This window comes from Anas acuta, chromosome 6, assembly GCF_963932015.1.
Source record: "Anas acuta chromosome 6, bAnaAcu1.1, whole genome shotgun sequence".
Taxonomy (NCBI): domain Eukaryota; kingdom Metazoa; phylum Chordata; class Aves; order Anseriformes; family Anatidae; genus Anas; species Anas acuta.
The window spans coordinates 39,472,508-39,488,749 of NC_088984.1; the positions used below are offsets into that span (position 1 = coordinate 39,472,508).

The 16,242-nt window shown below is 55.0% G+C and overlaps 1 long non-coding RNA gene across 1 annotated transcript; it reads left to right on the forward strand.

Annotated features, from left to right (window-relative positions):
• The first annotated feature begins 2,068 nt into the window (after positions 1-2,068).
• Positions 2,069-3,923, forward strand: LOC137858654 (uncharacterized). The gene is made up of 2 exons (XR_011097903.1): positions 2,069-2,348; positions 2,612-3,923. It is a non-coding gene; the product is annotated as an uncharacterized lncRNA (long non-coding RNA).
• Positions 3,924-16,242: the final 12,319 nt, after the last annotated feature.

Below are 16,242 nucleotides of genomic sequence, written 5' to 3' on the forward strand. Positions count from 1 at the left end.
AGTGTAGAAGCAAAAATGGTTTAATTATTGTCATTATCTTGGTTGTCTTACACCTCACACTGCCACCACCACCACTTCACATGCACAGTGCAGCCTTCTTGGCCCCGTGTTTCGTCTTAAGGCTCAGCGTGACTCATTCTTCCTCTTAACTGATGGTTCTGTTTCGTCACACTTGAGGTAGTGCCATGTCTTTGTAACACGTAGATGCTGGTCACATATGCATCTGTTGCTACCAGAGTGAATTGAGGTTTAGCTCTCCAGGCAGGATAATAAGCCTAGAGGTTCATTACTCGAAAGTATGCTGTGGCGGTGTGAACATGAATATTGCACGGGTTAGACTGTAAATGAGCATGGGGAAGATTATTCTGTGTCTAATACACAAAGAAGCATGTAGTCCAGGACATGTTTTGCTGTGAGGAAACATCCATCCCAGCCAAACTGTAGCGAAATGTAGAAGGGTGAATATCCCTGTGAATTTCTAACTTTTTCGAATCCATATGTTTGTAACGTTTGTAAGAAGCGCTCAGTATTTTTGTATAATTACCTTTAGTTATCTTTCCTCTGAATATATTTTGGGGCATAATACAATGTAATAAAAAAGTGATGAGCTTTAAAAATAACAAAAATCCCTGTGTACATTAAAGTCACATTCAAAGACTATGTTTTGTGTGTTCTGCTAATGAAATTGCAGACTACTTTTGAAAATACAAAGAATTTCATATTTTACTGTCATGGTTCAGTTGTTTTAAGATTGCCTAAATTGCAAGTTAGAATGGTGAAGCTTGTATTACAAGCAAAGAGCCAGCGGAAAGTAAAAGACACAGTCTTTTACTTCCTCGTCTTTCGGGTCCTTAACATACAATGGTGCTAGCTCAGACCTAGGAATCACCAGTCTTTATCTTGTTCCCTGTCTCAAGTCCCCCCTTTTCTTGAGCCTAAGCAAATTCTTTGGCTTATTACAATCCTTCTTGATTAAAAGTTTTCATTAAATTCTTACCAGTTTTGACTTGGTGCTTGTTTCAGTTACACTTCCAGGTATCATAATCTAGTCCTTCACACAGCACCAAAATGCACATTGTACCACTACACAAGTCAAGACTACTACTATTAAAAAGAAGATCAGTATTCCTCTAAACGATTGCTTAAGCCAAGAAAAGTTGGGTAACCAAAAGGTTATTTTGTTGCATAATTCTCGAAAACCCCAGGAGGTGTCATCATGAATTACCTTATGTAATCACCTTAGACTAATCACCTTATTACCTTAGTCTTTCCCCAAATGTTTTCGTGCTCAGTCTCAATTCCTCCTGCCTCATTTACACACATACAGCAACTAATATTGATTAAAGTGCATCCTTCCCCTTGGGAGGCAAATAAAAGGTCTAGTGCCTAAAACATTCTTCTTGATTTGTTCTAGTTGCTTGCACAGAACTGTAAGATGTTGTTGCAAATATTGGTTTCCTAAATGTGTTAGATCTTCTCCTTTGTCCGGCATTTGGTAAGGCCTGCCATACAATATCTCCAAAGGGGCTTAGTTTGACCAAGTTTGCTCCAGGGGGATGGATGGAGCCCGTGGTAGGGAGCCGTGTGGGAGCAGTACTTGGGGAGCTGCTGCCTTTGGCAGCCCCTGCAGGCTCACTTTGGGAATCCCGTGTGAGGGATGAAGTTCTGTGTTTATTTTTTATTTATTTTATTTTTTTTTTATTTTTTTTTTTCTGAAGAAAGCGGGTGTTTAAGAAGGAAATGCAGAGTTGCCTTTGTTTGGCACTCGATGGTCTTGAGGTCTCTTCCAACGTAGACATTCTGTGATTCTGTGAAGTCACAAATGCCAAGGCGTCACACTGGCTGGCTCTGCAGCACAGATGCCAGGAGTGCTGCTTGGCATGGCGGCGGCGGCGCGGTGCCCCAGCCCCAGGCCCGTCCCAGCCCCAGCACACGTCGCCCTCCGCTCCCCCCTGGAGCCCCCCGCCGCCTCAGCAGCCCCGCAGCGGACACCCCATGACGGAGCCATCCCGGAGGAGAAGGAGCCCGCAGCCCTCTGCCCGCACTGCACCGCACCGCACCGCACCAAGCGCCGCACAACGGCTGCCACCGCCGCGGGGGCTCCTGGTGTGAGCGGCAAGCGGTGGCAAGGGGGGGCTGCGCTTCCTGAGTCGAGCTGCTGGACACCGGCTTGCCTGGGCAATTGCCCATGTTGCTGAGGAGGCAACAGAGCCAAAGCCCTTGGGGCTGAAGATCCAGCACGGCTGGGGAGGCTTTGGCATTTCTGCACAATGCTGCTCAATCCTGCTTGGGAGCCCAGCCTCAGGTGCGGAATGAAGCCAAGCAAGCTCGAGGGAAACTGTGTGCTGGTAAGTTGTCAGTTCTTGCTTTCTTTTTCATTCCTCACGCCTAAGAAAGCCTAACTCTTTCAAGCACTTGTTTGATGGACTTGATTCTGGGTGTGCTCCTTAAGCTTGTTTGGCAGCTGTTGAACCCCGCTACACTTGCAGGAGACCTATGCTCGAGTTGATGCTTGCTCTGATCAAGCGGTGTTCTTTTGCTCTTCTTTGCTTTGGTGATGGCAGGTGAGGTTGCAAAGAGTTTTCAGGAGGATTCTTCTTTTCCTTTGCAGAATCCCAGACTGCGTATTAGAGCTGATCTTCATCTCTGCTCGGAAAAGCTTCACGGGCCAAAAGAGAATGGAGATGAGGAAGGCAATGGAGAATGATGAGGACTATTTGCAGTCGGCACCCGTAAGCTTTGTGAAAGAATCAGGTGCATTTCTGTAGTGGTAGAAAGCATAGCTGGAAAGACTTCCTAAGGACATCAGGTCCAATTCATTGTTCTCAGTTAGAGCAATCCCCTAGTTTAGACTCCTGATAAGGTATTTGTCTGTAGGCAGCTGCCAACTTGTCCAGCTAATCCAATTCAGCCTGGAAAACAAGCAAGCAAGCAAGCAAAAAGCACAGAAATCTGCAGTTTATGGAGTGCAACTGTCTCCTTTCCAATCTCATGGGTTTCACCAAGTTTTGGGTGACTCCAGGGCTGGCTTGCCAGGGAGACTTTCTTGAATTGCTGGCAGATCAGCCAGAAGGGCAATACAAGGCCCTGGCTAAACACAATCTGTAGGCTGCTTCTAGATCAACAGTTTCCTTGGTTACTCCACAACCTCCACAATCTCCACTTGCTTCGAAGCTGTGAAGATTGCAAGTCCACTTTGTGTTTTTCAGCCACTCTGTGTCAAACGGTAAGAGTTTTCACTGGCTGTTAAAACAGAAAGGACAAAGAGCCCCTCCTCTGGGTCTTCAGAAGGCTCCTAAGATCCCCCAGACTGGCTAAGTAGCGACGCTCTAGTATAGATGCATCTAGATGCAGTAGAGCTAGATGGTGGGAGAGAGACTCTAGCATGGACGTGACACGCTTTGACAGCATCTTTTCTCTGACAGCAACTTCTGCCTAGGTTTTTCCCATCAAGCCAGAGCAGTTTCTTGGCCTGCGCAACCTGCAGACTGACCTCTCGTGTGTATCCGTGCTGGACTGAGGGTAATGTTTGGAACACACACTGATGCTGTATTCACTAGAACTTTGAGAAGAGAGAGCAAGAAGCTAACCTGCATACGAGTTTCTTAGATTTCTGTAGAGAGAGGGAGATATACATGCATACATATTTACTTCTGTCTTTACTTCTTTCAAGATAGCTTTTGTTCTCCAAAATGAATCCTCTGACTGTTACTGACGTATGGGACACACCTTGACACTCTAATGGCATAGAAATACTTTTCAGCTCATCCTTGCTATTGTTTCTGGATTGAAAAAATAATTGTGAATATGATTACCTGCTTGGAATCTTTTTTTTTTCTTTTTAATATATACCTATTCTATTATGAAATCCTATAAAAAGGAGTGAACTCAAGAGGAAAAAAAAAAAAAGAAAACAATTTTAATTCCACTTCTAAATTAGATATCTAATCCTGATAGATTCACTCCCTTCCAAACAGAGCTCAACAAATGAAACAGTAAAAAATGCACATAATATTTCTTCTATCCCAAGATTTCATGACACAATAGTTCTTTGCCTAACCCTGCAATAGCCCCATAGGCATTGCAATTGCTTACTTGTTCTTCTCCTTTGCTTGTGTTTAGTGTTTGCTTTTCTAATGTTACAACATTGGATTGATTTACCTCCTTAGGTATCAAGAGAAGAAGGCATTTGCTTCAGAGGACAGTACTTTGATGCTTTCCAGGGCTAATGGCCAAAGTTTTCAAAGCACTTTTTTTTTTTTTTTTCCCCATCAGTGATTTATACATTTGTCAATCTTTCCATCTTCATTTACAACTCTGAATTTAGGTTTTAGGTGAACAAGAACCCTGAAACCAGCTGAAGCCATATCAGACATAGTAAGGACATGTGTCTGTGAGGAAGTAATTCAGAGTGATTCTCTGGTGTCCTTTGGACAGCTTTCCTCTGGTCCTCTGCACTAAGCATCCCCAAGGGATATTTCAAAGCTCTCGGAATGATCTGTCATTCTCTCTTCCACTGGTGTCTCCATTAGAAAAGCGTGACTATTCCTTGCCCATGTGGAAAAGAAGTCCTCCTTGAGTTGTTTCTAAGCAAAACCTCTTTCTTGTGTTCTATGGACAGAAACCACTTGGCTAGACAAACTCAATCATTGCAAATGGAAGGAGTGGAACTGCTTCAGCACCGTGCTTCGGCTTCTAAGCAGAAGTGTAATGTAGGTGGGGACGTAGCAAGAGGACATGGCCAAGCCAGGGTGGACTTGAAAGTGCCGTGTCCGAGCCACAGCAAGAAGTCCGTGATTGCCACTTGGAGACTGCTGCTCACCTAGTAGCACAGCAGCTGGAACGCTTCTGGATACTGCTGATGGATTGCCACGAATCAGGCAGTGACATGAGCTACGAGAACGACGGAAGTGACTGGAAGTGATGCTTCTCCCTGTTCTCCATTGCAATTTGTGAAAGAAAGGAGAAGAGAGGAGAAGAAGAAAGGAGAAGACGGGAGGGAAGGGGAGGGAATGAAGAGAACGGGAGGGAGGGGAGGGAAGGGTAAAAACGAGAAGGGGAGGGGAGGGCAGGGGAGGGCAGGGGAGTTCTGGGGAGGGCACTGGAGGGCACGGGAGGGCACGGGAGGGCAGGGGAGGGCAGGGGAAGGCAGGGGAGGGCACGGGAAGGCAGGGGAGCATAGTGTAGTGGAGTGTAGGGTAGTGTATGGTAGTGTAGGGTAGTGTAGGGGAGGGGGTTGTAGGTGAGGAGAGTGTAGGGGAGCGTAGGGGAGGAGAGTATAGGGGAGTGTAGGAGAGCAGAGTGGAGTGGAGTGTAGGGAAGGGGAGTGTAGGGGAACTGAGTGAAGGGGAGGGTAGAGGAGCAGAGTGTAGGGGAGTGTAGGGGAGCGGAGTGTAGTGGAGGTGTGTGTAGGGGAGTGTAGTTGAGGAGAGTGTAGTGGAGTGTAGGGAAGGGGAGTGTAGGGGAACTGAGTGAAGGGGAGGGTAGGGGAGCAGTGTGTAGGGGAGTGTAGGTGAGGAGAGTGTAGGGGAGTGTAGGGGAGGGAAGTGTACGGGAATATAGGGGAGGAGAGAGTTGGGGAAGGAAGTGGAGGGGAGGAGAGGGAAGGGGAAGGAGGGAATATTTTCTTATTTGTTACCTTTTTACTGTCTTTGTGTAGAGCCGTGACAGGCAAAATAAACTATGTTGGTGAAAAGGACGTCATTGTCTGGTATGATTCAACGATCCTGGGAGTCTGGAGAGGTCCCGGTAGACTGGAAGCTGGCAAATGTTGTGCCGATTTTCAAGAAGGGTCAGAAAGAAGACCCTAGCAATTACAGGCCTGTCAGTCTCACGTCAGTGCCTGGTAAAATCATGGAGAAGATGGTTCTCGAACGTATTGAGGCGCACCTGGGGGACAAAGCAGTCATTGGTCCCAGCCAGCATGGGTTTGTGAAGGGCAGGTCCTGCCTAACTAACCTGATTTCCTTTTATGATAAGATCACCCGTATGGTGGACCAAGGGAAACCAGCTGATGTGATTTTTTTGGACTTCAGCAAGGCTTTTGACACGGTTTCCCATAGGATCCTACTGGACAAAATGTCCACCATACAGCTAAATAAAAACATCATACGATGGGTGAGCAATTGGCTAACGGGCAGGGCCCAAAGGGTTATGGTGAATGGGGCTGCGTCAGGCTGGCGGGCGGTCACTAGTGGGGTCCCTCAAGGCTCCATTTTAGGGCCGGTACTTTTCAATATTTTTATAAACGATCTGGATGTAGGAATAGAAGGTATTTTGAGCAAGTTTGCTGATGACACCAAACTTGGAGGAGTTGTGGACTCTGTTGAGGGTGGAAAGGCCTTGCAGAGGGATCTGGATAGGTTGGAGAGCTGGGCGATCGCCAACCGCATGAAGTTCAATAAGAGCAAGTGCCGGGTCCTGCACCTGGGACGGGGAAACCCTGGCTGCACGTACAGACTGGGCGATGAGACGCTGGAGAGCAGCCTAGAAGAGAGGGATCTGGGGGTCGTGGTAGACAGCAAGTTGAATATGAGCCGGCAGTGTGCCCTGGCAGCCAGGAGGGCCAACCGTGTCCTGGGGTGCATCAAGCACGGCATCGCTAGTAGGTCGAGGGAGGTGATTGTCCCGCTCTACTCTGCGCTGGTGCAGCCTCACCTCGAGTACTGTGTGCAGTTCTGGGCACCACAGTATAAAAAGGACATGAAACTGTTGGAGGGTGTCCAGAGGAGGGCTACGAAGATGGTGAAAGGCCTGGAGGGGAAGACGTACGAGGAACGGCTGAGGGCACTGGGCCTGTTCAGCCTGGAGAAGAGGAGGCTGAGGGGAGACCTCATCGCAGTCTACAACTTCCTCGTAAGGGGGTGTCGAGAGGCAGGAGACCTTTTCTCCATTAACACCAGCGACAGGACCCGCGGGAACGAGGTTAAGCTGAGGCAGGGGAAGTTTAGGCTTGACATCAGGAGGGGGTTCTTCACAGAGAGAGTGGTTGCACACTGGAACAGGCTCCCCAGGGAAGTGGTCACTGCACCGAGCCTGACTGAATTTAAGAAGAGATTGGACTGTGCACTTAGTCACATGGTCTGAACTTTTGGGTAGACCTGTGCGGTGTCAAGAGTTGGACTTGATGATCCTTAAGGGTCCCTTCCAACTCAGGATATTCTATGATTCTATGATTCCTACTCCTCCAGTTTAAATTAATCAAGAATAATCTGCTCCTGATTGAGGTCTTCCCTTACTAGTGCAGTGCTAGGACCTACATGCTCAATGTGCTGAGGATGTGCAAGAGAAGAGTCTTAGAAAACAGTCAAGTTTGGTTCATGGTACTAGATTTAAAGGATGCCTTTTTGTGCCTGCCTGTGGCACCTGAAAGCCAGAAACTCTTTGCCTTTGGATGAGAAAATCCTCACAGAGAATGAAAAACTCAGCTCATCTGTCGTTTTTTAGTCACACACTCTTATTCATAAAGAGATTAATTTCTTAATGAATTCTATGTTCTTGAAATGCTTGAAATATGGAATTTCTGTCCAGTGAGACGTTTCAATTTTGCAGAAAATGTATCCCAGATAACAAGGAGAAAAGGAATACTGTGTAGTTTATTGTCTGTGTTGGTATTGTTATTATCATTATCATTATTATTTTAACAGGCTTCACTGGTTTTGTTCACTAAAATCAACCTTGAACTTATGCTTTTCAGGTATTCCCAGTCTCTCTCTTGTTTCAGAAATGTTAACTTGTCCTTCAGAGTTACAAGAGCTTTTGGCAAGTTAGAGTCTAATATTTCAGAGTCAGGGAACACTCCAGCTACAGGAAATCCACACTTCAAATACAGAACCCGGTACAGCCAGCACACACGTCGCCCAGGACCGGAGCCCAGGGTCCACATCCGGACGCCTGCCGCTCTGGACTGTCTGAATCCCCGGTCCCCGGGACTGCGTAACTTCGAGCCGGTGAACGACAGCCTCCACTTCACGACACGGCTAGCAGCCACAACGCTTATGGCCGGACAACCGTGTCGTAGAATCTCCTTCCCTGAGGCGCCCGAAATGGGATCCAGACCCCGGTGCGGCTAGCACACCCGACACCCAGGATGGAGCCAAAGGGCTCGGGAAGCTGGACCCACGCTGCCCGTGGAGGGACACTCGTGTCCTGCGATCGAAATAGCGGAGCCGACCGAGGTCCGACCTGGACCTAGTGCGGCTAGCATATACGTCGCCCAGGACCGGAGCGTGGGTGTCCGGGACGGACGGCTGCGGCTCCGGACAGGACAGAACCCCATGTCCCCGCGACTGCCAGCCCACGAGGCGGCGGATGACAGCCTCATGCTTTGCAGCAAGTCTGGCTCCCATGCCGCTCGTGGCCGGACAACCGTGTCATGGGATCGTTGTCCCCAGTTCGCCCGAGAAGGGATTCTTACCCCTGCGCGGCTAGCATACACGTCTCCCAGGACCGGAGTCTAGGCATTCGGGAAGGACGGCCGCCTCTCCGGACAGGACAGAACCGCTGTTTCGGGGACGGACAGTTCCCGAGCGAGCGGACCACAGCCTCCTGCTACGCGGCAAGGCTGGCACCCACACCGCTTGTGGTCGGACAACCGTGTCGTAGGATCTCCTTCCCCGAGGCACCCGAAATGGGATCCAGACCCCGGTGCGGCGAGCACACACATAGCTAGGGACCGTAGCGTGAGTGTTCGCGACAGACGGCTGCGGCTCGGAAAGGACAGAACCCCAGGTCCCCACGACTGCCAGCCCACGAGGCGGCAGATGACAGCCTCACACTTCGCCACATGGCTGGAACTCACAACGCTTGTGGCAGGACAACCGTGTCGTGGGATCGTTGTCCGCAGTCCGCCCGAAACGGGATCCGGACCGCTGTGCGGCTAGCACACACGTCTCCCAGGACCGGAGCCTAGGCGTTCGGGAAGGATGGCAGCAGCTACGGACAGGACAGAACCTCTGTTTCGGGAATGGACAGTTCCCGAGCGAGCGGACCACAGCCTCCTGCTACGTGACAAGGCTGGCACCCACACCGCTTGTGGTCGGACAACCGTGTCTTGGGATTGTTGTCCCCAGTCAGTCCGAGACGGGAGCCGGAACAAGGTGCGGTAGCGCACACATCGCGCAGGAGCGGAGCCTAGGCGTTCGGGAAGGACGGCCGCCGCTCCGGACAAGACAGAACCGCTGTCTCTGGGACGGACAGTTCCCGAGCGAGCGGACCACAGCCTCCTGCTACGTGGCAAGGCTGGCACCCACATTGCTTGTGGCCGGTCACCCGTGTCGTGGGATCACTTTCGTCGAGCCGCCCAAGGCGGGACTCGGACCCCGGTGCGGCTAGCACACACGTCGCCCAGGATAGGAGCGTGGGTATTCGGGACCGACGGCTGCTGCTCTGGACAGGACAGAACCCTTGGTCCCCGCGACTGCCAGCCCACGAGCCAGCGGATGACAGCCTCCTGGTTCACGACACAGCTGGTACGCATGCAGCTCGTGGCCGGACCACTGTGTTGTGGGATCTCCTTCCCCGAGCCGCCCGAGACAGAACCGGGAACCCGGTGCAGCCAGCACACACGTCGCCCAGGACCGGAGCCCAGGGTCCACATCTGGACGCCTGCCGCTCCGGACAGGACTGAATCCCCGGTCCCCGGGACTGCGTAACTTCGAGCCGGTGAACGACAGCCTCCACTTCACGACACGGCTAGCAGCCACAACGCTTATGGCCGGACAACCGTGTCGTAGAATCTCCTTCCCTGAGGCGCCCGAAATGGGATCCAGACCCCGGTGCGGCTAGCACACCCGACACCCAGGATGGAGCCAAAGGGCTCGGGAAGCTGGACCCACGCTGCCCGTGGAGGGACACTCGTGTCCTGCGATCGAAATAGCGGAGCCGACCGAGGTCCGACCTGGACCTAGTGCGGCTAGCATATACGTCGCCCAGGACCGGAGCGTGGGTGTCCGGGACGGACGGCTGCGGCTCCGGACAGGACAGAACCCCATGTCCCCGCGACTGCCAGCCCACGAGGCGGCGGATGACAGCCTCATGCTTCGCAGCAAGTCTGGCTCCCATGCCGCTCGTGGCCGGACAACCGTGTCATGGGATCGTTGTCCCCAGTTCGCCCGAGAAGGGATTCTTACCCCTGCGCGGCTAGCATACACGTCTCCCAGGACCGGAGTCTAGGCATTCGGGAAGGACGGCCGCCGCTCCGGACAGGACAGAACCGCTGTTTCGGGGACGGACAGTGTCCGAGCGAGCGGACCACAGCCTCCTGCTACGTGGCAAGGCTGGCACCCACACCGCTTGTGGTCGGACAACCGTGTCGTAGGATCTCCTTCCCCGAGGCACCCGAAATGGGATCCAGACCCCGGTGCGGCGAGCACACACATAGCTAGGGACCGTAGCGTGAGTGTTCGCGACAGACGGCTGCGGCTCGGAAAGGACAGAACCCCAGGTCCCCGCGACTGCCAGCCCATGAGCCGGCGGATGACAGCCTCACACTTCGCCACATGGCTGGAACTCACAACGCTTGTGGCAGGACAACCGTGTCATGGGATCATTGTCCCTAATTCGCCCGAGACGGGATTCTTATCCTGGCGCGTCTACCATACACGTCTCCCAGGACCGGAGTCTAGGCGTTCGGAAAGGACGGCCGCCGCTCCGGGCAGGACAGAACCGCTGTTTCGGGGACGGAGAGTTCCCGAGCGAGCGGACCACAGCCTCCTGCTACGTGACAAGTCTGGCACCCACACCGCTTGTGGTCGGACAACCGTGTCTTGGGATCGTTGTCCCCAGTCCGTCCGAGACGGGAGCCGGAACAAGGTGCGGTAGCGCACGCGTCGCGCAGGAGCAGAGCCTAGGTGTTCAGAAAGCCGGACCCACGCAGCCTGTTGAGGGACACTCGTGTCCTGCCATCGCCATAGCGGAGCCGACCGAGGTCCGACCCAGAGCCCAGTGCGGCTAGCACACACGTCGCCCAGGACCGGAGCCTAGGCTTTCAGGACTGATGGCTGCTGCTCCGGACAGGACAGAACCCCAAGTCCCCGCGACTGCCAGGCCACGAGCCGGCGGATGACAGCCTTCCGCTTCGCTGCAAGTCTGTCTCCCATGCCGCTCGTGGCCGGACAACCGTGTCGTGGGATCATTGTCCCCAGTCCTCCCTAAACGGGATCCGGACCGCCGTGTGGCTAGCACACACGTCGCCTAGGTCCGGAGCGTAGGAGTTCGGGACCGCTTCTCTGCAAGTCTGGCTCCAATGCCGCTCGTGGCCGGACAACCGTGTCGTGGGATTGTTGTCCCCAGTCCGCCCAAAACGGGATCCGGACCGCCGTGCGGCTAGCACACACGTCGCCCAGGACCGGAGCCTAGGCGTTCGGGAAGGATGGCAGCAGCTACGGACAGGACAGAACCGCTGTCTCTGGTACGGACAGTTCCCGAGCGAGCGGACCACAGCCTCCTGCTACGTGGCAAGGCTGGCACCCACACCGCTTGTGGTCGGACAAACGTGTTGTGGGATCACTTTCGTCGAGCCGCCCAAGGCGGGACTCGGACCCTGGTGCGGCTAGCACACACGTCGCCCAGGATAGGAGCGTGGGTATTCGGGACCGACGGCTGCTGCTCCGGACAGGACAGAACCCTTGGTCCCCGCGACTGCCAGCCCACGAGCCAGCGGATGACAGCCTCCTGGTTCACGACACAGCTGGTACGCATGCAGCTCGTGGCTGGACCACTGTGTTGTGGGATCTCCTTCCCCGAGCCGCCCGAGACAGAACCGGGAACCCGGTGCAGCCAGCACACACGTCGCCCAGGACCGGAGCCCAGGGTCCACATCTGGACGCCTGCCGCTCCGGACAGGACTGAATCCCCGGTCCCCGGGACTGCGTAACTTCGAGCCGGTGAATGACAGCCTCCACTTCACGACACGGCTAGCAGCCACAACGCTTATGGCCGGACAACCGTGTCATAGAATCTCCTTCCCCGAGGCGCCCGAAATGGGATCCAGACCCCGGTGCGGCTAGCACACACATTGCCAGGGACCGTAGCGTGAGTGTTCGCGACAGAAGGCTGCAGCTCGGAAAGGACAGAACCCCAGGTCCCCGCGACTGCCAGCGCCCGAGCCGGCGGATGACAACCTCACGCTTCGCGGCATGGCTGGAACTCACAATGCTTGTGGCCGGACAACCGTGTCATGGGATCGTTGTCCCCAGTCCGCCCAAAACGGGATCCGGACCGCCGTGCGGCTAGCACACACGTCTCCCAGGACCGGAGCCTAGGCGTTCGGGAAGGACGGCAGCAGCTCCGGACAGGACATAACCTCTGTTTCGGGGACGGACAGTTCCCGAGCGAGCAGACCACAGCCTCCTGCTACGTGGCAAGGCTGGCACCCACACGGCTCGTGACCAGACAACCGTATCATGGGATCGTTGTCCGTAGTTTGCCCGAGACGGGATTCTTATCCCGGCGCGGCTACCATACACGTCTCCCAGGACCGGAGTCTAGGCGTTCGGAAAGGACGGCCGCCGCTCCGGGCAGGACAGAACCGCAGGTCCCCGCAACTGCCAGGCCACGAGCTGGTGGATGACAGCGTTCCGCTTCGCTGTAAGTCTGTCTCCCATGCCGCTCGTGGCCGGACAACCGTGTCTTGGGATCGTTGTCCCCAGTCCACCCGAAATGGGATCCAGACCGCCGTGCGGCTAGCACACACGTCGCCCAGGACCGGAGCGTCCTTCACGACACGGCTAGCAGCCACAACGTTTATGGCCGGACAACCGTGTCGTAGAATCTCCTTCCCTGAGGCGCCCGAAATGGGATCCAGACCCCGGTGCGGCGAGCACACACATAGCCAGGGACCATAGCGTGAGTGTTCGCGACAGATGGCTGCGGCTCGGAAAGGACAGAATCCCAGGTTTCCGTGACTGCCAGCGCCCGAGCCGGCGGATGACAGCCTCACGCTTCGCGGCATGGCTGGAACTCACAATTCTTGTGGCCGGACAACCGTGTCGTGGGATCATTGTCCCCAGTCCTCCCGAAACGGGATCCGGACCGCCGTGCGGCTAGCACACACGTCGCCCAGGACCGGAGCCTAGGGGCTCGGGAAGCCGGACCCACGCAGCCCGTAGAGGGACACACGTTTCCTGCGATCGAAATAGCGGAGCCGACAGAGGTCCGACCGGGTCCTAGTGAGGCTAGCACACACATCGCCCAGGACCGGAGCGTGGGTGTTCGGGAAGGACGGCCACCGTTCCGGACAGGACAGAACCCTTGGTCCCCACGACTGCCAGCCCACGAGCCAGCGGATGACAGTCTCCTGGTTCACGACACGGCTGCTACGCATGCAGCTCGTGGCCGGACCACTGTGTCGTGGGATCTCCTTCCCCGAGCCGCCCAAGACAGAACCCGGACCCCAGTGCAGCTAGCACACACGTCGCCCAGGACCGGAGCCCAGGGTCCACATCCGGACGCCTGCCTCTCTGGACTGTCTGAATCCCCGGTCCCCGGGACTGCGTAACTTCGAGCCGGTGAACGACAGCCTCGACTTCTCGACATGGCTGGCAGCCACAGCGCTTGTGGCCGGACAACCGTGTCGTAGGATCTCCTTCCCCGAGGCGCCTGAAATGGGACCCGTACCCCGGTGCGGCGAGCAAACACGACACCCAGGATGGAGCCAAAGGGCTCGGGAAGCCGGACCCACGCTGCCTGTGGAGGGACACTCGTGTCCTGCGATCGAAATAGCGGAGCCGACAGAGGTCCCACCCGGACCCCAGTGCGGCTTGCACACACGTCGCCCAGGACCGGAGCGTGGGTGTTCGGGAAGGACGGCCACCGCTCCGGACAGGATAGAAGCTTTGGTCTCGGGGACAGCCAGCCCCCGAGCCGGCGGATGACAGCCTCCTGTTTCACGACACAGCTGCTAAACATGCAGCTCGTGGCCGGACCACTGTGTCGTAGGATCTCCTTCCCCGAGCCGCCCAAGACAGAACCCGGACCCCCATGCAGCTAGCACACACGTCGCCCAGGATAGGAGCGTGGGTGTTCGGGATGGACGGCTGCCGCTCCGGAGAGGACAGAACCCCATGTCCCCGCGACTGCCAGTCCACGAGCCGGCAGATGACAGCCTCACGCTTCGCGGCAAGTCTGGCTCCCACGCCGCTCGTGGCCGGACAACCGTGTCATGGGATCGTTGTCCCCAGTCCGCCCGAAACGGGATTCTTACCCTTGCGCGGCTAGCATACACGTTTCCCAGGACCGGAGTCTTGGCGTTCGGGACGGACGGCCGCCGCTCCGGGACGGACAGTTCCCGAGCGAACGGAACACAGCCTCCTGCTTCGCGGCAAGGCTGGCACCCACACCGCTTGTGGCCGGTCACCCGTGTCTTGCGATCACTTTCGTCGAGCCGCCCAAGGTGGGACCCGGACCGCGGCGCGGCTAGCACACACGTCACCTGGGACCGGAGCCCAGGGTCCACATCTGGACGCCTACCGCTCTGGACTGTCTGAATCGACGTTCCCCGGGACGGCGTAACTCCGAGCCGGTGAACGACAGCCTGACGCTTCGCGGCAAGTCTGGCTCCCATGCAGCTCGTGGCCGCACAACCGTGTCGTGGGATCGCCTTTTCCGATCCGCCTGAGACGGAGCCCGGACTGCGGTGTGGCTAGCACACACGTTGCCCACGACCTGAGTCAAGGGGCTCGGGACGGTCGGCTCCCGCGCCTCCGAATGGATATAACCGGGAGCGTGGGATGGTCGTTCGCCGATCCGCACGGGATGGATCGGGAACGGCAAGTCCCAATAGCAGCGGACACCAGCCTCCTGCTTCACGGCACGGCCGGCCAAAGTGCCGATCGAGGCCGGACACCCGGGACACGGGACAGTCTGCCGGCATGCCGCCCGACACATTCCACAGATTTCGGAACAGCCGGTCCCCAAAAGTCTCGACAGCAACAACCTCGTTCAACGCACGGCAAGCACCACGCCGTATGTGGCCAGATACCTGTGCCATTGGATAGCCATCTCCGAGACACCCGAGGTCGGCTCTGGACCCCGGTGCGGCTAGCACTATTGTCTCCCAAGACCGGAACCAAGGGGCTCGGGACAGTCTGCTTCCTCGCCTCCGGACAGAGGCATCCGGGATCTCGGGACGGCAAGCCTCCCATCCGCATGGGACTGAACCCCGGCACCGGGACGGCCAGTACATTAACCCTTCCCGTTCCTATTCCCGTTCCCGTTACCCTTCTCCTTCCCCTTCCCGTTTCCATTCCCCTTCCTCTTCCCCTTCCTCTAATCCTTTAACACTTACCCTAACTCTAACCCTTACTCTTATCCAAAACATAACCCCTAACCTTACGCTAAAAAAAAGTTACACTAAACCTAAAACTTACCCTTACACTAAACCTAATTCTCTAACCCTATCCCTAAACCTAACCCTAATACTCTCACCCTAACCTAACCCTAACCAGAACCCGAAACATTAACCTAACCCACTCACCATATCCTTAAATGAACGCGTTTTCTGGGGCCCAATTTTTCAGCCTGTGTGAAGGTCCCATGGGGAGTTCAGTTGTACCAAAAGCCTTCCTTTGGGGCACTTTTTGATGGGTGAAAGGGGCTTTGAACTCCATTTCTCGGGCCCTCTTTTGAATTCCTCTCCGAATCCGGGGAAGGATATTATTGGGGTTGCTCAGAAAGAGCGAAGACAAAGGGTCCAGTTGCATGTGGGGCTTCATGAAGGCTCCCCTGGGGAGTTCAGTTGTCCCCAAAGCCTTCCTTTGGGGGAACTTATGGATGGGTGAAACAGTCTTTGAATGCATTTTCTGGTGAACAATTTTTCATTCGTCTCTGTTTCTGGGTAGGGCTATATTTAGTGTTGCTCGGAAACAGGGAACCCGGAGGGTCCAGTTGCATGTGTGACTGCGTTAAGGCTCCCCTGGGGAGTTTAGTTGTACCCAAAGCCTTTCTAAGGGGGCACTTTTTGATGGGCAAAAGGGACTTAGTACGCATTTTCTGGGGCCCTCTTTTGAATTCGTCTCCCATGCTGGGTAGGGCTATGTTTCGTATTGCTCAGAAAGAGCAAAGACAGAGGGTCCAGTTGCATGTGGGGCTGTGTGAAGGCTCCCCTGGGGAGTTTAGTTGTACCCAAAGCCTTTCTAAGGGCGCGCTTTTGGATGGGCGAAAGGGGATTTGAATGCGTTTTCTTGGGCCACATTTTGAATATCTCTCCCATGCTGGGTAGGGATATGTTTCGGGTAGCTCAGA